The sequence below is a fragment of the Bufo bufo genome, chromosome 7 (genome assembly GCF_905171765.1).
Source record: "Bufo bufo chromosome 7, aBufBuf1.1, whole genome shotgun sequence".
In the NCBI taxonomy this organism is placed as follows: Eukaryota; Metazoa; Chordata; class Amphibia; order Anura; family Bufonidae; genus Bufo; species Bufo bufo.
This window is the reverse complement of record NC_053395.1, coordinates 226,211,500-226,236,195: the sequence shown is the minus strand read 5'-3', so window position 1 is coordinate 226,236,195 and position 24,696 is coordinate 226,211,500.

The following is a 24,696-nucleotide window of genomic DNA, read 5'->3' as shown; positions in this document are numbered from 1 at the left end:
ATGTGAGCGTGCCGTTAAATTTCCAGTTTTCAGATCTTGCAGCGCCAATTCGCCTGCGCATTCTTTACGTTGGCTGTCACGGCTAATGTTCTGCAGTGAAATCCCAGCATGAACATGTGCTGGAAACACATCCCACCGTATAAACACAAAGCATGTATTTTTTATAAGGCAATCAATAGGGACAGTGATCCATCAGGCAAATGGCGTGAAAAGGATCGATACGGCGTCCAGCATAAAAGATGCCTAAACGTACACATTACACAAAACATCCAATAATTTGCCTCCAACGAGACCATTACCAGCGACGTTCAGACATAAACAATCCAGCGTGGGAGCACATGAGCAATTCATTCTCTTCCAAATCCTTTTCATCTGAACAAAAGCAGATCTATCTACAAGTAATGATGATGTCATCACACTCACATTATATCGTACTGGATTACAGGACATCCACACAGAGTATGGGTCTTCCTTCATGTTTTTCCATCTCAAATCCCAATTAAAAATCCCATAAAAAAAAAAAAAACTTCAATAGGTATGTCATTAGATGTCCATTCCCCCCTCCTTCCAGAGCATGTGAGACAGGAAGCCCATAAAAATGGGAGGAGTTTAGACTACATTGTCTCGGACTGAGAAGGAGCCTGTCGTAGAAGGAACCTCCCCCGCGGCTCTGCCTGCAATAAAGACAGGTCTTTCCCTTTTTTAAAAAGTCTCTGTTAGCTCCCATATCCCTAAAAGTCAAATCAACCTAAGTTGAATATCTTGATTGCCTATGGAAAGGATAAACATTGTCAGGAGGAGGACATTTTGTTACAAGTTGATACATAATCTACACCAGATATTTTCAGAACTAGAACCTGGAATTGCAACAGAGCATCTAACCCTTCAAAAAATCTGAGCTGCAATACCAGACATGACCTATGGGCAAAAGTGGCGCTGTCTTTGAAAAAAGAGAAGATAATTTTTGAAATCTCATGCAACCTCTTCAAGCACTGTGGGCAGCCATAATAGTCACACCGGATTCAGGATGACAAATGCAGTACAAATCTGAAGACCGATGAGAATTTGCTCACCTCTGTCCTTCCACTTGTGGGACCTTGTTCGCTCCAGTCACAGATAGCAGTAATTATCAGTCCCGGCCTTCACTTTGCCAGAGGGCGGCATAACCTATTGTGTGTCTGTTGTTGTCGATGGCGGCAGATTAATGGCGAAAGCCCCAAGTGTCAAATGATCTTTAATTCTTTGTAGCATGAAAAAAAGAAAAGCAAAAACATGAGTCTCGTGTCTCGACAGGTCGGGGAATTAAATTCACTCGCTTTGCATAATTTATCACACACTTTGCAGTACATTTGGTGCCTTACAGCCAGAGAACCAGACTGTAAAACTGGAAAGCGAAAAAGTCTTTTACAACCCATGGCTCATGGCTCATAGAACCAGGTTATGAAGTTTTATTGGCCCATGAATGGAGAGTAACCTTTATGGGAGCATCATCTGCAGGACGGGCGATAGGAGATGACTTTCTGGATGGGCTCAGTTGGAACATCGAGAACTGCTCATTTATTTTGTAATTAACTGCAGCCATTAAAATGGGCGGACCCACGGATACAACCATATTTAACAAATTAACTCCGAGCTCCCATGTTATTCTGTTCATAAACTGATGAGCAATGCAGTAAAGGTCAATTCAACAAAGTCACCATAAACTTCATCTACATAAAAGCTGGAAAGTCAGGAGCCACCAGGAAGTTAAATACGGATAAAGGGCATACAGTAAGTAGCCTAGGTGCTACTGTAATGTACCAAAAGCAGAGTAGAGTAGAGCAACCAGAATAATTTATAGTAACTCTAATGGAAGAGTGGCATTTAGGCTGGGGCAGGACAATTACCTTCCTGTCAATTCCCAGCATTGCTTCACAAGGAACACAATGTTGAATAGAAGTTGACAAAAAATTTACACTACAACAATATGAGCATGAAAATGGAACATCCTAGGTCTAAGAAAATAGCCACAATAAGACTGCATTCAATGTACAAGAATATAAGTCCTGTAATATTTCCTCCTACGTGTCAGTAGGAAGGGACAGGGGCAGTCAGCCCTAAACTGGAGCCCTGTTGGCATTCCCTGCCTAATTGCAGTGCAAGCCCTAGGTAGCAAGTCTGCAACTGGTCGACGTTCACTACTCTGCTAAGGTGCGAGACGAACAACACCAAGGGACAAAACAAGACACAAAAACATAGTCGTACAGAAATGGGTCAGAACCAGGAGGACAATAAGCGCCAAATTGAGAGACAGAGAAAAGTAAAAAAGCCAAGCAAAGATCACAACCAGATGGGGAGCACAGTACCAATACATGAGACAGAGAGTGGTCAAAAAGGGAAGCCAAGGTCAGGAGCACGAGTAATACCAAAATACAAAAAACAGGAGCCAGGAACAAAGTTAGTCACTCAGAGACTATTTATAGCAAAGCTGCAAAGCCAGGAATGACTTCAAATAGGGTGCCGAATCCCAGGCTCAGGACCTGATAGGTCCATTAGCTCAGCACTCATTGGGGCCTGGATTAAGGTAAAACCGACTTATAACCTGGGCTGTCATTTAGCCCATAGCTCCCACTACGGGGAGAGACAGAGCATTGCTCTCTTACCAAGGACGCGGCCACGTCGCTGGGGGACAGCGCATCTTAGCTGAAGCTAGGGACAACAGCTATGGAGCTCAGACAGGAAAGTTTTTAACACTACATACAAGAATATAACTACTATAATACTGCTCCTATGTACAAGAATATAACTACTATAATACTGCCTCCTATGTGCAAGAATATAACTACTATAATACTGCCTCCTATGTACAAGAATATAACTACTATAATACTGCTCCTATGTACAAGAATATAACTACTATAATACTGCCTCCTATGTGCAAGAATATAACTACTATAATACTGCCTCCTATGTATAAGAATATAACTACTATAATACTGCCTCCTATGTACAAGAATATAACCTCTATAATACTGCATCCTATGTACAAGAATATAACTACTATTATACTGCTCCTATGTACAAGAATATAACTACTATAATACTGCTCCTATGTACAAGAATATAACTACTATAATACTGCCTCCTATGTACAAGAATATAACTACTATAATACTGCCTCCTATGTGCAAGAATATAACTACTATAATACTGCCTCCTATGTACAAGAATATAACTACTATAATACTGCCTCCTATGTATAAGAATATAACTACTATAATACTGCCTCCTATGTACAAGAATATAACCTCTATAATACTGCATCCTATGTACAAGAATATAACTACTATTATACTGCTCCTATGTACAAGAATATAACTACTATAATACTGCTCCTATGTACAAGAATATAACTACTATAATACTGCCTCCAATGTACAAGAATATAACTACTATAATACTGCCCCTATGTACAAGAATATAACTACTATAATACTGCCTCCTATGTACAAGAATATAACCTCTATAATACTGCATCCTATGTACAAGAATATAACTACTATTATACTGCTCCTATGTACAAGAATATAACTACTATAATACTGCTCCTATGTACAAGAATATAACTACTATAATACTGCTCCTATGTACAAGAATATAACTACTATAATACTGCTCCTATGTACAAGAATATAACTACTATAATACTGCCTCCTATGTACAAGAATATAACTACTATAATACTGCCCCTATGTACAAGAATATTACTACTATAATACTGCTCCTATGTACAAGAATATAACTACTATTATACTGCTCCTATGTACAAGAATATAACTACTATAATACTGCTCCTATGTACAAGAATATAACTACTATAATACTGCTCCTATGTACAAGAATATAACTACTATAATACTGCCTCCTATGTACAAGAATATAACTACTATAATACTGCTCCTATGTACAAGAATATAACTACTATAATACTGCCTCCTATGTACAAGAATATAACTACTATAATACTGCCTCCTATGTACAAGAATATAACTACTATAATACTGCTCCTATGTACAAGAATATAACTACTATAATACTGCCCCTATGTACAAGAATATAACTACTATAATACTGCCTCCTATGTACAAGAATATAACTACTATAATACTGCTCCTATATACAAGAATATAACTACTATAATACTGCTCCTATATACAAAATATAACTACTATAATACTGCCTCCTATGTACAAGAATATAACTACTATAATACTGCTCCTATGTACAAGAATATAATTACTATAATACTGCTCCTATATACAAGAATATAACTACTATATTACTGCTCCTATGTACAAGAATATAACTACTATAATACTGCTCCTATGTATAAGAATATATCTACTATAATACTGCTCCTATGTACAAGAATATAACTACTATAATACTGCTCCTATGTACAAGAATATAACTACTATAATACTGCCTCCTATGTACAAGAATATAACTACTATAATACTGCTCCTATATACAAGAATATAACTACTATAATACTGCTCCTATGTACAAGAATATAACTACTATAATACTGCTCCTATGTATAAGAATATAGCTACTATAATACTGCTCCTATGTACAAGAATATAACTACTATAATACTGCTCCTATGTACAAGAATATAACTACTATAATACTACCTCCTATGTACAAGAATATAACTACTATAATACTGCCTCCTATGTACAAGAATATAACTACTATAATACTGCTCCTATGTACAATATTATAACTACTATAATACTGCTCCTATGTACAAGAATATAACTACTATAATACTGCCTCCTATGTACAAGAATATAACTACTATAATACTGCTCCTATGTACAATAATATAACTACTATAATACTGCTCCTATGTACAAGAATATAACTACTATAATACTGCCTCCTATGTACAAGAATATAACTACTATAATACTGCCTCCTATGTACAAGAATATAACTACTATAATACTGCTCCTATGTACAATAATATAACTACTATAATACTGCTCCTATGTACAAGAATATAACTACTATAATACTGCCTCCTATGTACAAGAATATAACTACTATAATACTGCTCCTATGTACAAGAATATAACTACTATAATACTGCTCCTATGTACAAGAATATAACTACTATAATACTGCTCCTATGTACAAGAATATAACTACTATAATACTGCCTCCTATGTACAAGAATATAACTACTATAATACTGCTCCTCTGTACAAGAATATAACTACTATAATACTGCCTCCTATGTACAAGAATATAACTACTATAATACTGCTCCTATGTACAAGAATATAACTACTATAATACTGCTTGTTATGACATGTGACTGCCCATATAGCGCATTTTATTATTCTCACAGTTACGGTTTTTCACAGCAGTCTGGAGCTTTTTGTGATAAATTAATTAAATGTAATTTATAAGATGCCAACACTCAACTGACAAGAGTTCAGCCCAAAAACTGCAGCCCCTTCACTTCAGAAATGATTAACGTCTTGTATGGATAATTATTGCGCATTTTTCCCTTTTCATTTCTGCAGCCGGCGATGAGGACATTGTGCAGTCTAGCAATATGTAATTACTTCCTAATAGAGTAGATGCATTTCAGCGGCCAACATAATCCACACACACCTGTCACTTAGCTAATTATACTGAAGATGGAGGCTTTCAGCGCCGCGTATCGGATTCACTGTCAGCACTTGGGAGAAAGGAGGAAGCCTCAGACTCTGGGAGAAGGAGCTGGGATCCACTTTCTTTTCTCCTACTTCTTTACAGTGCAGCAATTTTTCAATGTCACTTAATACAGCCCGAGGCTTCCATTATATACCGGAGCGGCGGCACGCTCGATCAGCCGGCTCTTACATGGTAAATAACTGTGTCGGAGTTTTTTTTTTTTAATATAAGGTAAATGTTGTGCAGTGAAAGAGAAAGTTTCCTTATAAAAATCACTTTAGTGAAAAATAAAAATTGATTGATAGTCCCTAAACTTAAAAGTGTTTACTGTGATTGTTGGACTGATGACCTATCCTCCTGTTCATCAGTATCTGATCAGTGGAGGTCCGACACCCAGGACCCCCCGCCGATCTGCAGTTTGAGAAGATAACAATGCTTTCAGTAGCGCCGCGTCCTTCTCTCAGCTTTTCCTAGGACGTGTGACGTCACAGTCATTGGTTTACGTGGCCTAGGCGCAGCTAAGCACTAATGAAGTGACTGAGCTGCAATAACAAGCACGGCCAGTATTAAATGTACGGCGCTGTGCTTGGTGAGCAGAGAAAAGGATGTGGTGCTACTGAAAGCAGCTGATCGGAGGGGGTTCCTGGTGTCGGACCCCCATCGATCCGATACTGATGACCTATCCAGAGGATAGGTCATCTGTTGAAAAATCTTAGAAAACCCCTTTAAGTTAAGTTGTCCCCTATCTTAGCACTTGATTACTTCCAGAACCACCATAGAATTGAATGAAGTGGCTAAGCCCATGTCCAACCAGCCACTCTATTCAATTTGGCGGCTCCACAAGGTACAGGACCCCAGTTCTTGTGATGTGTGGAGGTTCTAGCGGTAGGACACCCACTGATCTAATAGTTTTCCACTATCCTGTGGAAAGGCAGTAACTTGATATAACCAAAATACCCCTTTAAAAGAGTTCTAGCCTTTGGACAAGCTTGTTAGAAAAGTCCTTTAACAGAGATCACATTGATTTCCCCCAATGATCAGTTACTATCTGTCGGGAAACCTGGCTGTACGTGTTTAGTTTCTCTGCAGCGCCTCCAGAGGGGAAATGAAGCATTACACAATAAATCAGTGGGATGTCAGTGTAATGTCCATTGTCCATTGTCTATTAGCGCAGAATCTCTGATGGGGTACATTTAAATGCGGTTTCTAAAATGGACAAACGCTTTAAGGAACAAAAGTGTTTGTAGAGCAGCACCCACCGACCTAAAAGGCCACACCGGTAATGCAACAGCCGAGCCACGACCGCAGATCCTCAGCAGTCGACCGTATAGTAAATAAAGAGAGGTAGCGCCAGCATCTACAGTGAATTCTTTATTGGACGGACTTTACAGAAAGTGTGCCATAAAATCAAGCAGCAATGTTTTTTTTCGGCTGTATCCCAAAGACTTGACAAAGGCTGGGATACTGCCGAAACGTTCGTGCTTGATTTTATGGCCCACTTTCTGTAAAGTCCGTCCAATAAATGATTCACTGGAGATGCTGCCACTTCTTCTCTTCATTTACTAAACCCTTTAAGGAAGACATTTTACCCCTCCCAAGGGTGCAAATACCAATGTCTTGTACAGGTTACATGTAGAATTCCCAGGTTGTCTGGGTACATTATTATTTTACAATCTGGATCTGCAGATGTGTTTGGAAGTCATTCATATACACTAAGATAAAACAATTATCTTTGGTCTCTCCACAGATTATCTTAAAGAGCACCTGTCAACAGGATCAACCCCATTTATCAGGGCTGTATTCCTAGTTTAATAGGGTTGACATTGCTGACCTGACAGGTTCTCTTTAAAATGAATAGCTAGATTTAGGAGCAGATCAATTGTTTGCCTCATTCCATTTATATATATATTAGGATGCCTTTATTTAGAGGTAGGAAACCTTAGCAATATCTGCAAGATATAATCCATGGAAGCGAGATAAAAACAAAAACAAATCTTTATTCTTCTTCCTTCACATTCCTTAGACGCTGTCAATGCTTTTCGTGGGGACCTCTTGGGTACTGATGTCTGTCTCTGGAATACTACAGTAGATACAGACATGCCGGAGATGAATCAATACAAAGCACCAGAACCTGTCACATGGAAGGAGGTCCTCCAGCATTGTCACCTGCTTCCTCTTTAACCAGTTGTCAGACTCCAGTCCAGTCGTACTTGGACATCATTGAGACAAAGCTCAAGGCTAAAGGTTCAAACAAAATAGGAAAGTCTGTTAACTCGTCAGGTGCCTCAGAAGTAAGCGATGGAGATTAACTTGAAGATTACAAGTACGAAATAATCACTAAATCACCGTTAACATCTCCAATCCAATCCAGTCAACGCTCATACAATGTCTGACATTTAATAATTCAATATAAAGGGGATTATTATAAGCTTATTAAAAGACTGCGAAAACAGGGAACTTTTCTGTCGAATGGAAGATAAATACGAATTAAGAATTTACAAGGAATATCACATGAAATGATCATCCATAGTGAAATGTTGAGGTAGAACATCGTGGTTCACTTCTATTGTCCTCAGATTAAGGAATGTGGCAGGCGCAGCACTATGAAGTGCCTTTTGCGCTGTGGCATTAGAAGAATTCAGATATCTCAGACTTTTAGTCTAATCAGACTGTCTATTACTCTGTAATTCCTCAAGCGCCGTTCTATGGAAACAGTAGGTTTAAAGAGCACACCAAATGCTTCAAATAACTTCTTTATTAACTTCAACTTTTCTTCATATATAACACTGCCGCCTCCGCAGCAGATAGTCCATGTACATAACACGTGTTGAAAAGATATCACAAAATGGCGGTATGCATAAGATGGTGGTTCAACTGTTCAATCTTGTCATTCAACATAAAATGGTGGATATATTTCTCTCTTCAGTATCTGTACTCTCACTTTAGGTTATTTAAGCACTTTATGATCTCTCTGAGAGGTATATCTTAGGTCTAACTAATAGTTCACTTGCTGAATTTGGTAGCAATTTACAGTATGCAGTTAGCAGTAACTATTTGCAGAATGGTTAAGTATGATCTGGTTGTATGCAATTTGGATTGCAATATGGAATTTAAATTTGGAATGTGAATTTGGATTATGAACTTAGTAGTAAACACACATATAACTGGTTAAGTATACAGTTCTAATCACTATATTAACAGTAGGAACATTATATAACTGTTTTAAATATCTATTTTGACCTCTCTTCTTCCATAAAACACAGCTATTAATAGAGTGAATGTCTGTTCAGCTTCTCTCCTATGGTGTAATGATTCTAGCAACTCCTGCTAGGGGAATTCCCTCACAGGCTGTGTGTGAGGCTGGCTGTGATTGTTCAAGACTCCTGCGCAGCAACAACAGTTTAACTCTATGATTTCTGTTGTTTCTGCTGAGTCATTGAGCTTACCTTACATTATATAATGAATCTTAAAGGCACATTATCTTTTTCTGCTTCTGTGGCGCAAAATATAACTAGTACATGACATCCAAACATGATGTCACAGAAAATAACTCTGCTTTTGTCTTTAACACATAGGAACTGTATTAAGGCTATTGGCAGGTCTAGCTGTATACACATATACGCTATATTAGCAACCTAGGACAGGTCTTATCTGGCCAGCTACACTCCCACCAAAAATACCTTAAATTCTATGTTCTTAGTGGTAGGAATTAAACATGAATTTGAGGAATTTTCCATCAGGTTCTCAACTTCCAACTGTCTTTTATCACTCTCAAGTAGAACAACTAACTTCTGTATAGGACGTTCCAACTTGAGTGAAGTAGTGAGACGTTTTCCTTTTTTGTCAAGTTTTTAGTCTCCTATTTGTAACAACACTTTTCTTACTAGTCTGTCTTTATCCTTTTGAACTAGAACTTTGGTCAATTTTCATTGACTTCTAGGTAAATCTTCTTTTACTAACCCTATGTCACATTTCTTCTGGGTGTTTGTCATTTACTTCTTAGCATCAGATTGGCTAAGTACTCTTTCCTCCATCTATTCCAAAACTGTTCTGATACAGTTGCAAGAAAAAGTATGTGAACCCTTTGGAATGATATGGATTTATGCACAAATTGGTCATAAAATGTGAACTGATCTTCATCTAAATCACAACAATAGACAATCACAGTCTGCTTAAACTAATAACACACAAAGAGTTAAATGTTACCATGTTTTTATTGAACACACCATGTAAACATTCACAGTGCAGGTGGAAAAAGTATGTGAACCACTAGACTAATGACATCTCCAAGAGCTAATTGGAGTGAGGTGTCAGCCAACTGGAGTCCAATCAATGAGATGTGATTGGAGGTGTTGGTTACAGCTGCCCTGCCCTATAAAAAAACACACCAGTTCTGGGTTTGCTTTTCACAAGAAGCATTGCCTGATGTGAATGATGCCTCGCACAAACAAGCTTTCAGAAGACCTACGATTAAGAATTGTTGACTTGCATAAAGCTGGAAAGGGTTATAAAAGTATCTCCAAAAGCCTTGCTGTTCATCAGTCCACGGTAAGACAAATTGTCTATAAATGGAGAAAGTTCAGCACTGCTGCTACTCTCCCTAGGAGTGGCGCATAGGCATGTACCTTCCTGTTCCTCCTTTTAGGATTTGAAATGCATACTGGTACAACCATTAATGTGCCGTTGCTTTCTCCTTCCCTCACTCTGCTGATACTTTCTTTCCTTCCTCAGTATCTTTAGGTATTGAGGATTTATCTTTCTTTGGACATTCTTTATGTAGTGGTGTAGGATGGCGTCCTTTGCAAATGCTGCATGTGGCCTTTTTATTACACTCCTTAGTAACATAGCCTTTTCTTAGATATCCGAAACACAGTTGGTTATCCAGTACAAATTTTCTTCTGTGGACTTCTCCTTCAATTGTTGGCATTTGTGTATGGAGTGGTTCTCTCCACAGAACATACATTTGAAGGTAGTCTGAAGATTTGGCGGTTCTGTCTCTCTACTGATCCCAGTAGTGACTTTGAACTTGCTCTCGTAGGTATCTGGACTTTTAGCTGCTGTGTTGGTTGCAAAGCTAGTTGCTCTTGCATGTCTTATCTCTCTTGCAGGCCTTTCTTCAAGGGTTTTAATACGTAAGATGATGTTATTGGATTGCATCCTATCCGTACTTCCTCATTGACGAACTCAGAGAACTATTTAAAACTTGGAAAGTTCTTACCTAGATCTAACTGTCCAGTCACATAGCGATTCCATCTAGAAGCCACTTCTTCAGGTAGCTTAGTTAGCATCCTGTGGTTTTCTAGATAATCGTTCAGTACTTCTAGTCCTCGTACATGTTGGATGGCATTGCTGCATGCTTGCAGCAAGTCACCATATTTTTGGAGTCTGAAGTGTTCTTTAGGACCTATTTTAGGCCAGTTATTCAGTTTCTCTCTAAAGCCTCTTTGTACTAAGAAAGGATGACCATATCTTGCATTAAATTTTTCCCAAGCTTGCTTGTAGGCTTCTTTGTGTTTTCTATGGAAGTTACCTTCAAGAACTTCCTTGGCTTCTCCACCAACATATCTCTGAAGGTAGAATAACTTGTCGACTGGACTGAAGCAATGATGCTCAATGATCATTTCAAAGCTTGCCTTCCACTCTATGAACTTCAGTACCTCTCCTGAAAATACAGTAGGTTCCGGAACGGGAAGTCTAGCGAGAACTGTTCTCTTTTGTCTTGGTGGGACAATGGTTGTAACATTCTCCTGACCGTTGCAGTGACATCTAGGAATAGAATCATCCAGTTCTATTTTCTCATTTAGTTCTAAATTTTCCAGCATCTTTGAGGTCGGTTTTCTGGCACGTGTTGAACGTCTTAATTCATCTGTTTGGGTTATATTTGTTTGAGGCAAAACTAATGCTGCATCAGACTCTACCTCAGCTGCACTAATGCTGCATCAGACTCTACATTCTACCTCAGACAGGTTCCCTTGCTCTTCCCCCTCTACTCTATCTATCTTTGTATTCTCTAACAGTGGCAGGGTAATACTACTCTCAGACATTTTACTTAAAATGCTATAACAATCAATAATAATAATAAAATGCCTTTCACTTTAAATGCAATATTGACAAATGCAGAAATAAATGACTTTCACTTTAAATGTAACAGCAATAAGTGCAGGCAAAAAATGACTTTCACTTTAAATGCAATAGAGTCCATGTATTACAAACTGCCCTTTGTCTTTTATTCCTGAACATGAAAATGTCACTTTATACCAAAACCTATGTGCAATGATAAGTAATAAGGAAAGCTCTGACCTTATTCTGAAGAGCAGGAACAAATGTCTGTCTTAAAAGAGACGTGTCTTTTCTTGATGATGCGATGCTCTACGCTGACTTGAGATGCTCTGTGATGACTTGCGATGCTCTGCCTTGGATATGCTGCTGCAGGTAGGCAACTAGCTGTCTGCAGTACGTGGCCTCTTCGTGGATCGCGATGCGGGCACTCTAACTGTGGACTTTTTCCTTCTACCATGCATCTCTTTCTCTCTCTAGAGATCGCAGTAGGGTTGGCGCTCTTTCTCTGACTATTTTGCCTTTGCCATTCTGCCACTTTAAGAGTCGGCTGCAGTTTGACTAACACACACATTCTATGACCTCTATGGTAGCTCCGCTGAGGTGTCCTTGCTTGCTCACTCAGGGAACATTTGCTGCGCGGCGGTATATGCTGGCACTCTGCTGCTCTAATGCGCTCTTTACTGTGCAAGTTGAGGAGCGCTATCACTTCGCCCTCTGAGGGCTATAGTTCCACTGTGGCAGGCGCAGCACTGTGAAGTGCCTTTTGCGCTGTGGCATTAGAAGAATTTTGATATCTCTGACTATTAGTCTAACCAGACTGTCTATCACTCTGTAATTCCTCTAGCGCCGTTCTATGGAAACAGTAGGTTTAAAGAGCACACCAAATGCTTGAAATAAATTCTTTATTAACTTCAACTTTTCTTCATATATAACACTGCCGCCTCCACAGCAGATAGTCCATCTATAAAACACCTGTTGAAAAGATATCACAAAATGGCAGTATGCATAAGATAGTGGTTCAACTGTTCAATCTTGTCATTCAACATAAAATGGTGGATATATTTCTCTCTTCAGTATTTGTACTCTCACTTTAAGTTATTTAAGCACTTTATGATCTCTCTGAGAGGTATATCTGAGGTCTATCTAATAGTTTACTTGCTGAATTTGGTCCCAATTTGCAGTATGAAGTTAGCAGTAACTATTTGCAGATTGATTGAATATGATCTGGTATGGTTGTATGCAATTTGGATTGCAATATGGAATTTGAATTTGTATTGTGAACTTCGTAGTTTGCAATTGGTGAAACTGTAAGTAAACACATATATAACTAGTTCAGTATACAGTTCTAATCACTATATTAACAGTAGGAACATTATATAACTGTTTTAAATACCTATTTTGGCCTCTCTGCTTCCATAAAACACAGCTCTTAGTGGAGTGAATGTCTGTTCAGCTTCTCTCCTCTGGTGTAATGATTCTAGCAGCTCCTGCTATGGGGATTTCCCACACGGGCTGTGTGTGAGGCTGGCTGTGATTGGTCAAAACTCCTGCTGTGTGTGAGGCTGGCTGTGCGCAGCAACAACTGTTTAACTCTATGCTTTCTGTTGTTTCTGCTGTGTCATTGAGCTTACCTTACATTATATAATGAATCTTAAAGGCACATTATCTTTTTCTGTTTCTGTGGACACAAAATATAACTATTACATGACATCCAAACATGAAGTCACTGTAAATAACTCTGTTTTTGTCTTTAACACACAAACATAGGAACTGTATTAAGGGTATTGGCAGGTCTAGCTGTATAAACATATGAGCTATATTAGCAACCTACGAGAGGTCTTAGTTGGCCATCTACAAGGCAGAAGCTCCGTGCTGGCGATTACACAAAAACTGGGAGTCCTATTCTGAGGTCAGAACAAAAACAGGCTCCACATTGAATTGACTAAAGGACCTATCAATCACTATATTACCCAACAATCAGGGTTAAATATTGAAAAGAAGAGGCAAAATGGGCCCCATGATGGTGCAGTACAGAACGGATTAGTATTTTTTCCTCTCCCCTTCTTGATGACTCTGTCTTGCACCAATTCCTCATCCACAAAGGTTTCCCAACACTCAGCAGGAAAGAAGATGGAACCAACCATTACTGGTCTCTTCTACAGCATCGAATGGTCTACTTCTATCAGGAAACATACAGCACTGCCAAGAAATAGGAAAGTATGGAGATGCTAGAAAAGTCTGAGGGCTCTCTTGGTTGTACAGAGATAGGCCATAAAGTGCAATGGAACCCTACTAGTTGACAGCAGTTGTTGACAAGGGTTGACTACTTGTTTATTGGATGGAAGGACAGAAGAGATTAAGCTAGTTAAGATGGCTAAATATTCCGGAAAAAATAAATTGTACTTAAAAATAAAAGATAGATCAAGGGGTCTTTAATAGATGTGCTAAGAAAACAATCTACAGTAAATAGTTCCCATGGATCATTGTCAAAGGTAAGGAGCTATTGACAAGCGCTATTGTGCAGATAAACCTAACTGTTGCCAAGTTTTTTGGCAACAGTTAGGTTTATCTGCACAATAGCGCTTGTCAATAGATAAATCTAACTGTCCATAACAATTGCTGTTCAGATAACTCTGCGTATAATGAGTTGGCCACCTACATAAATCTACATGTTCATAAGAATTGCTGGCCACATAACCCTTCCTGTTCATAATGTTAGATGACTATACAACCCTCCCTGTTGTGATGTGTTGTTGACCAGATGACTTATTTATGTTGGCAGACCATGTCTTCAGGGTGGGAACAGGTACCTCTACACCTACCCTTCTTCTCTTTCTCCAGCAGCCTAACCCACTGGCATTATTTTGCTCCCATGCGGCAGGTCAGTTCCTGGACTCATCTGTCTCTCAGAAAGCTGCAGATGGCTTCTTGATGCCAATGCCTCTTTCCTCTGGCTGTAGAACATGCGTACACGCTACACCAGTTTGCCTATGGTCAGTGCACGGACACCCTTAGTCACATCAGCCAATGGCTGGTCACCTTTGAGCAATTAAGGCACCTCCCTCATAGGGAGAGATCCTGAGCAATAGGTTGTCTAGCTTGTTAGTTCCTGCAAAGTTGTGCTGTTTTTGTTTACCTGACTTCTGCCTGTTTCCTGGATATTGATCCTCCACTGCCTGACTAGTTCCTGACCTCTGTTTTGTCCATTCGCTGCCTGCCCTTATCTCAGATTGTTTGTCAGATTGCTCATACACTGGCTGCTTGAACCTCAGCCTGTCCCTGGAAATGAACCTGCCTAATCCATTGGTGCTCTGCATCAGTGTGTCTAACAGAGACTTCTCTAGGAGGTAGCAGCCTGGTGGTTCCCCTGATACAAAGTCAAAATCCCTAAATGGTGAAAACCAGGAGACTGCCATGATAAAGCACTTAGGAGTAGCCCAAAGTCAAACTTGTAGGTTCTACAACCACTGCCTTAACAACCTCTATCTATCCATACAAGTTGATGTCCAAATAACTCTAATTTGAAGTGTTGACCGGATAACTCAACCTCTCCTTAAAATTTGTTACCCAGATAACTGTACCCTTTGTGAACGTTGACCAGATTAATCTACCTGTTGATAAGAATTGGTGACCAAATAACCTACCTGTTTATACTGATAGATGATGAGATAACTCTACCTGTTGGCAGACATTGTTGCCTAGATATCCCAACCTGCTGTCATATGTTGACCAGATAAATCTACCCATTTATAAGAATCACTGACCAGGTTACCTTGCCTGAGTATAATAATAGATGACAAGATAACTCGGTTTAGCAGCAGAAGTTTTGAGCAATGTTAAGCTATTGATAAGTAGGCTGAAAAGTCTTAAGTGCAGCAAAGAGTGAGCGAGTTGAGCTTCTTACTCATTGAATTATATGACGACATACAAAAAAGTGATAATGTGCACAGCGGGTGCATAGACTGCAGACAAAAACTGACGGAAAAGCTGTGAAGGAGCTGCGCTGCTTAGCTAGCAATGTGGCCCCTTCATTCTGAAGATCAGCAGGCGTCCGGACCGCAGCCAGTCAGGAGGTGATGACATATCTGAGCATTATGCCATCGTTCTAATGGCACCATTGTGTAACTATACGGCAAGGCGTGAGTGATGGCACTACTAATGCCTTGAATCCTAAGAATAATTAAAGCACTGGGTGTGCAAAGTGTTAACATTTAAAGTGCCCTTAGGTCATGCTCTCATGTCACCTAGACTATCATTATGAGCTTTATACCGACGGTATTCTCAAATCTGCATCAATCCAATTTAATTTATGAGAATTTAAAATCTCTCTCCCCCGATCCAGCTGTGATGAAACACAACGTTCCTCCTAAAACATCAATTAGTTGATGAAGCAGCATGAAGCGATAGCTCTGAACACGCTGTACTGACGATCTCTCATAATTATACACCGTGCGGTGCTCATGTTTGTACAAGAAAAAGGTGATAATTTAGCGCTGAAAAGTGGGTTAATTCTGTCAGAATTGGAAGGTGAGAACTGGAGTTCACTTTGTAAATGTGTAGAGCGTAGCAGTGCGAATGTCTTTGTCAACACTTGATATGCAAATAAGAGCAGTTTTATGCAGAATATGCTAATTGTTTTGTTTTTGGTCTATCACCAAGTCTTTTGCGCCTTCCTGAGTTACTTTCCAGATATAAGAGTTCCAATATTTGACTTAACCACCAAGCAAAATAATATTCAGAAAAAGACATGAGAAATAAAAATAAGATGCTTGTTAAGAGTTTGCACTTCAGATTTCCCCTGTTAATTTTCAATTTTTAGAACATTTCATGCAAAAAAATGTGGTTTCTATGAAATTTGCAAATTGAAGTGCAGCTCTATATTACAGGACCTGCCTCATTTATAAAAAAAATAATAAATAAACTTTTCTCAAATATACTATTAGAGAATTGTGAGATAATGGACAGGGGTCTCCCATGTAGGACCCTCATCTTTTAACCAGAGCAGCCACAAAGAGCTTCTCTCCCTCTGGAGGACCCAGCACATCCATTTATTGCACGGACAGCCCATTGATATCATTGAGAACAATGTAATGCTTCATCTCTCCTGCGGTGGTGCCATAGGGAAATTAAGCAGTTTCTAATGTGTCCTAACCTTTAAATTGTAAATAAATTGCATAGTGATTACTGAGAATGTGCCATGAGGAGTAAAGACAATATGAAGAGAGGGGACCTTGTAGCCAAATTCAGGATGTAAATCCCTTTACTCGTGCTGGTTCATGCCACCTAATGCCCTATCCCATGTAAAGAAGAACTTGTATGAAGTCAGAGAAGTATTTGTGGCTCCCCCTCAAGGATGCCGTCAGTTGTAAATTAGAAACAGCTGTTTTACTGAACTCAAGTAGGCAACAAGCTTGATGGTTAAAAGAGGAATTTGGCTTGATGGTTGCAGATTCTCGTAGACGCGACAAAATCTCTACTTGGCTTACTTACTCCTCTGGCATTACAACTGTGCTCTAGCATCTGCCTTTGGTGCCAGTGATAAGAATGGCTCTTGATGCTGTTTTAGAGGCATGGCTACTGTCCATGTGCAGATCACTCTTTACCAAGCCATGACCTCAGGCTACGGATCTTCTCCCTATGTGATGTGCATACATGCTCACAGTCTTTAGGTGATGCACACATTCAGCCACAGTACTGTGCACACTCTGACTGCCTCTTCTTAGCCAGTCCAGTATTCCACTCTCTACACAGGCATTTCTGATTCCGTCAGGCTGGCAAGTCTGTTTCTCCTGTCCTAGCCTATCACAGGTCCTCTTTATACTTGCTGGTACAAGAGCTTGGAAGTGCTATGGTGCTGCCTCTGATGAACAGTGCTATTGGTGGCTCTGATCCAATCTCTATCTAGGGCCCTACGATGGAGTACCAACCAGTGGTGTAACTAGAAATGACTGGGGCCCACAGCATATTTTTGAAGTGTAATACCCCAGAGTGGCATTACCACCTCTTCTATACCCCCACTATCTTGGTTGGTGCAGCAAGTGTCATCTCATACATATTTACTGTCATTTCCTGCAATGTGCATATGAATTTCCTTCTAAACCAATGTTAACATGTAATGTGCCTGTTTCACCATCAGGTGGCAGAAGCAATGGCAGAGAGTTAGTTTCTCTGGAGAGGAACTTCTAGTTCCATTTCATCCCTCTTTAGAGAGGGAGGAGTTTAGTTAGTGAGTAGTCTAGCCTACCCTCCTCAGGGAGAGGTTGTGTGTCATCCAGCAGACCTCTGCCTGCTCTGCTGTACTCAGAGGCACTTCCTCTGAAGCCTACATGGTTGCTTGTCCTCTCCTGGGCTTGCATTGCCTTAATCCAAGCTGAAGCTAGAGCTTGAGGTACTAAAAGCCAGGACAAGAAGTTCCTAGGATTAAAGTAAGGGATAGAATACAGCTAACCTAAGTTCTAGCAGAAGAGGAGAAGTTTCCTATTTAACCCAGCTAGCATAGCAGAGCTGAGAGAGCTACAGATATAGCAGAGCTGATATTGTTGCTGAAGTAATTGCCTGCCAAAGTTAAGCCAATACCTGCTGATGACCAAGATACCGTTTGGAAACTGTTTGGATTACCGTTTATGCCAAGTAAAGCTGTGTTCAACGTTACAACAAGTCTGGACTCAATTATTCCATTATCATCCAAGTTAATCACCCCCTTTGCACTTGCTTCAGACTACACCACGTCTAGGATCCAAGAATATCCAGGTAGGAGCACTGTGACACGTGCATACAACATCTACAAAGACATAGTAGGCCGCTCTACACCACTCTGGCAATTCTACCCTTGGTAACAACACTACCATCTACAAAGGGGACTCCATGTCCTCGTTGCTGAACTGCAACTGGCGTCACGTTTACTTGCTCTATAAGAAGGACATACTATGTAGAAACCTCCTAAGGGGCAAGGGATCCCCCATACGCGGGCAGTGGGCCACTGCAGAAGCCCCTTTCCCCCAAGAAACTTCTTCTCAACCCCATCCTCCTGTGCATCCCTCACTCCTGCATCTAATCAGGATCTCTCTCTTATACCAGGCCAGGCAGCCGCTCCATCCATTTCCTATAATGTCACTGTATATAAAGAAATTTTATAATACTGTTTAGGGGGTCCTGACAATAAAATCTTTTAGTCTTCATCCTAGGTGGGCCCCTTCTGAGAACTGGCCCCAAAGAAGCCGCTTCCCCTATAGCTACGCCCCGGTACCAACTAACGAGTGTCACTGACTGTCACTTGCTAGGTATTTCTTAGCCAATCCTCTCTATTCCAGTGGCTTAGGTATTCCCTCAGCACTTTCACATACATTCTCCCACTTGGTCCTCATGGACAACTCCATTCATAAATGACAGGAACATTCTACACACCATGGGAAGATCCTAGACATAACCACTACAGTGACCCATAACCCAGTCTACAGTACCCATCTACAGCGTCCATAGAGGGTAACCACAGCCCAGAAATAAAATGAATACAGAATGGGTTGTTATATAACACTTTTACATTTTTCTTCATCTTATTCATTTTTATTCTTTGAGAATACTTTTGAGACACAAAGTGATGCCAAGAAGGCACGAAATTCAATGAAAACACCTCCTCCTATTTTTGAGTTTAGAGGAACCTTAAAAATACTAAGGTTAAGTGCACTCCACAAACCAGGGTCGGTCTTAAGACAACGTGAGATATGATGTACTTTGGTAGAGCCTTAACTAAATGGGAAATAGCTCCTCAACAGCTTTGTTGATCTGTTTCATTGTTAAGTGCGACAAAACAGGAGGTTCTACAGGGCGTAATGATTTGTTCCTAGCTGACAAAAAAGCAACAAAGAACTTTTGTCTTAGCTGTCCAAATATTCCATAATGAAGATGAATTAGCAGCTTGAGCTGTCTCTACAGCATTTGAAAAGAAACAATTGAGTGGAATATTAAATTATCTTTTCAGCACTTAAAAGTCTGAATTAATCAGCCCTTTAAAAAGTTTTTAGTGTCTCGTTCCCAGTCAGCCCTCATTCTTTTCATTCAATAGATATACATGAATGGCACTGACCTTGCCTGGCACAAAAATAAAATCTATGCCTGTTAGGCAAATGCTTTACTTCAAAGACATTCTTCTGTTTTATCAAAGACTGGCCAATCATTTAGCTAAGTGGAAAACAGCATATCATAAAAAGGTAATTTGGAAAATGTAATTCTGCCACCTGCAGGTAAAGCCATCTATTTCATCTCCGCAGCAGAAGCCGTTGGAGCTTAGATTCCAATATCATTAATTAGAGCCTTGTCGGGAAGTGAATGATTGTCCCATGCTTGGCAAGACCAATGTCAAAAGGAGAGGCATGAAGGAAGGAAAATCTTCTACAGGAACTAGGAGTCAGAATCTGCAGCCAATCTGTCTGGACAAACTCTATTTTTCAATAAAAGAATGTGTTAATTTTGCTTTAGAAACACATGAGTACATTGAATGGGGTCACTATACACATATGTACATATCACTGGGGATGATCATCTCAAAAACATGAGATCGTTTCTGTTTTGGTCTGCCATGATTGCAGTCATTTACCTGGGTGAAAATGATACTATTTGTGACAAATAGCTATTGGATTTTGGTAATTTTTTTCTGTGTGATGCTCATTCTTCTCCAATTAATGTCCTCCAGTCTTCATCTGTCTATTAAAATGATACCACCTTCTGTGACCAAAGAGTCTTCGTCCCCAGACAAACAAAACAGTCATGGTCAAAGATAATTTATAAGGAGTCTGGGAGAGAACAAATCAGAGAGGGTCCACCCATGAAGAGTACAGTGTAAATAGGTTTCCCCAATGAAAGAGTACAGGGTTGCGAGGCTCCACCCATGAAGATTACAGTATTGGGACGGCTCCACCCATGAAGAGTAAAGTGTTGAGAGGATCCAACCAAGAAGAATACAGTGTAGAGAGCGTCCACTCATGAAGTACATTGTAGGAAGGTTCAAACCATCAAGTACAGTGTAGGGAGTCTCCATCCATGAAGAATACAGTGTAAATAGGTTTCAACCATGAATATGTAGAGTCCAAAACAATGATAGAAATGGCTGCAGCTCTCACCTGTGACTTTAATCCACGAAGCACGGAAAAAAGGCCAGAACTGGGCCTAATAGAATATCCAATAGAAAGAGAGAATCCAGCTTCTTGTGGAGTAAAAAACAGTTCTTTATTGGCTCATCATATAAAATCCACCAAAATCACAGGAAAAAGGTGTAGTAACATGTTTCGGGCTACAGAATCCGGCCCTTCATCAAGACATAACACACATATTAAAACCATTCATTTTTATGTAGCACAAGGTCCAACCCCCTCTGATCAGCAAAGTGTCCGCACCTGGAGCCTGGAATGGGAACCATTCAGCGGTCCAGGGGAGGAGATCCAGTATCACAGGTGACGCATACATACACATAATGAACACATCTTAGGCCACTTTCACACCTGCGTTAGGTGCGGATCCGTCTGCCATCCGCACAGACGGATCCGCACCTATAAATGCAAACGATGGCATCCGTTCAGAACGTCCGCATTCTGTGTAAAAAAGTTTAAGTCCAATTGTTAGTCAGACGGATCCGTCCCGACCCCACACCGAAAGTCAAACAGGGGACGGATCCGCCCGCAACCGCATCATATTGAGTCAACGTAAAACGGATCCGTCCCCACCGACCCACACTGCAAGTCAGGACGGATCCGCCTGGCTCCACGTGGCCAGACGGACACCAAAATGCTGCAAGCAGCGCCCCGGTGTCCGCCTCCAGAGCGGAATGAAGGCGGAACGGAGCCAAACTGATGCACTCCGAACGGATCCGCATCCATCCAGAATGCATTGGGGCCAAACCAATCCGCCCGGGGCCGCCCGTGGGACCCCCGATATGGACCCCACAGGCGGACACCGAAACGCCGGTGCGAAAGTAGCCCTAGTTGTATTGCAGAGTGAGGTCATGTTTTCTATTTAACCCCTTTGGCATGCAGGTATCAAGTGAAAACATCCAGAAGGTCTCCCTGCTAAGGAGTTTCTGTCTGCGGTCCCCTCCTCTTATGGGCAGTGACACCACTTCAATCCCCTGTGCACTAAACGCAGATGCGTCACCTCCGTGAACAGTGGCGAAGTGGAAAGTCGCTGCCGATACATTGCGAGTCTGAAGATGAGGAATATCACTGAGATGTTTTCTGATACGTATCTTCAGCTTATTTACACTGCAGCCAACATATTGAACTTTACAGATTCTGCATGTAATAACGTACACAACAAACTACAGCTGATATATTGTTTTAGAGCGTATCTGTTGTTATTCACTGTAGATGTGACCTCCTTAGTGACACACATGTATCGGCAGCAAATGCATTTCTTACTTCCACATTTATAATTGCCAGTAGTTTTTGGCCAGGAACCTGCCCGGGGAATGGTATCAGTAAACAGGCTGGGGCTGAGTGTTTTTTCCCACCGCTGGTGCTTTCTTGGATACACACCTGATACCCGCAGACACCACATCTCTCCACTCCTCATCGTAATTGAGGACAGGGAGATGTTTACGGATAATTCTGTAGATGTGTGGATATTCTCTACTGTAGTTAGTAATAAAAACTAGGGTTGTCCCGATACCGATACTAGTATCGGTATCGGGACCGATTCCGAGTTTTCTCGGCGGTACTCAGCCGCCGATACCCCGCCCCGATACATAAATAGAATACTATGGGCGTAACTATGGGCGGGGCCCGGTGCAGTCACTGTACTCTTACACCGGGCCCCGCCGCTCACCGAAGTATTTATAAACGTGAATCCTTATCCTGTTGTTAAGTTGAACTAACGCTGCCCTCTCCCATGTTCCCCTGTATCCCCACAGCACTTACTTAAGCTTCCATAGCAGGCAGAGCAGACGGCAGCAGTAACGTCACTCACTGACGTAGAGCGCCTGCTCCGCCCACTTTATGAATGAAGCAGGCGGAGCAGGCGCGCGACCTCAGTGAGTGACGTTACTGGTGCCGTCCGCTCTGCCTGCTATGGAAGCTTAAGTAAGTGCTGTGGAGATACAGGGGGATACAGGGGAACATGGGAGAGGGCAGCGTTAGTTCAACTTAACAACAGGATAAGGATTCACGTTTATAAATACTTCGGTGAGCGGCGGGGCCCGGTGTATTGGGGGACACTGTTATGAGGGGGATCTGTGGATGACATATAGCAGTGTCATCCACAGATCCTCCCCTTAACAGTTCCATCCACAGATCCCCTATAACAGCACCATCCACAGATCCCCCACCAAATAACAATGCCATCCTCAGATCCCCCCACCCCATAACAATGCCATGCACAGATATCCCACCCCATAGCAGTACCATCCACAGATCCCCATAACAGTGCCATCCACAGATCCCCCATAACAGTGCCATCCACAGATCCCCCATAACAGTGCCATCCACAGATCCCCATAACAGTGCCATCCACAGATCCCCCATAACAGCACCATCCACAGATCCCCATAACAGTGCCATCCACAGATCCCCCATAACAGTGCCATCCACAGATCCCCCATAACAGTGCCATCCACAGATCCCCATAACAGTGCCATCCACAGATCCCCATAACAGTGCCATCCACAGATCCCCCATAACAGCACCATCCACAGATCCCCATAACAGCGCCATCCACAGATCCCCCATAACAGTGCCATCCACAGATCCCCCATAACAGTGCCATCCACAGATCCCCCATAACAGTGCCATCCACAGATCCCCCATAACAGTGCCATCCACAGATCCCCCATAACAGTGCCATCCACAGATCCCCCATAACAGTGCCATCCACAGATCCCCATAACAGTGCCATCCACAGATCCCCATAACAGTGCCATCCACAGATCCCCCATAACAGTGCCATCCACAGGTCCCCCATAACAGTGCCATCCACAGATCCCCCACATGACAGTGCGTCATCCACAGATCCACAGATCCCCCAAAACGGTCACATGACATTTAAAAAAAGTATCGGTATTCGGTATCGGTGACTACTTGAAAAAAAGTATCGGTACTTGTACTCTGTCCTAAAAAAGTGGTATCGGGACAACCCTAATAAAAACAGTAGGTTTGTTGTCCTCCTCAGCAAGATCTTCACTTTTTTGACTTTTTTGACATCTATGGGATTTTTTCAAGGTCTGAGGAAAGATCAGAGATTCCCTATCTTTCAATCTGGCAAACTCAACGCCTTTATTAATGTTCTGGAGTGTGTAGCCTCTGCTCAGGGGTCTCTAAACAGAGGCTATATACTCCAGAACATTAATAAAGGCTGTAATACGGCGTTTGTTGTGTACGTTATTACATGCAGAATCTGTAAAGTTCAGTATGTTGGGTGCAGTGTAAATGAGCTGAAGATACGTATCAGAAAACATCTCAGTGATATTCCTCATCTTCAGACTCGCAATGTATCGGCAGCGACTTTCCACTTCGCCACTGTTCACAGAGGTGACGCATCTGCGTTTAGTGCACAGGGGATTGAAGTGGTGTCACTGCCCATAAGAGGAGGGGACCGCAGACAGAAACTCCTTAGCAGGGAGACCTTCTGGATGTTTTCACTTGATACCTGCATGCCAAAGGGGTTAAATAGAAAACATGACCTCACTCTGCAATACAACTAGGGCTACTTTCGCACCGGCATTTCGGTGTCCGCCTGTGGGGTCCATATCGGGGCTCTCACGGGCGGCCCCGGGCGGATTGGTTTGGCCCCAATGCATTCTGGATGGATGCGGATCCGTTCGGAGTGCATCAGTTTGGCTCCGTTCCGCCTTCATTCCGCTCTGGAGGCGGACACCGGGGCGCTGCTTGCAGCATTTTGGTGTCCGCCTGGCCATGTGGAGCCAGGCGGATCCGTCCTGACTTGCAG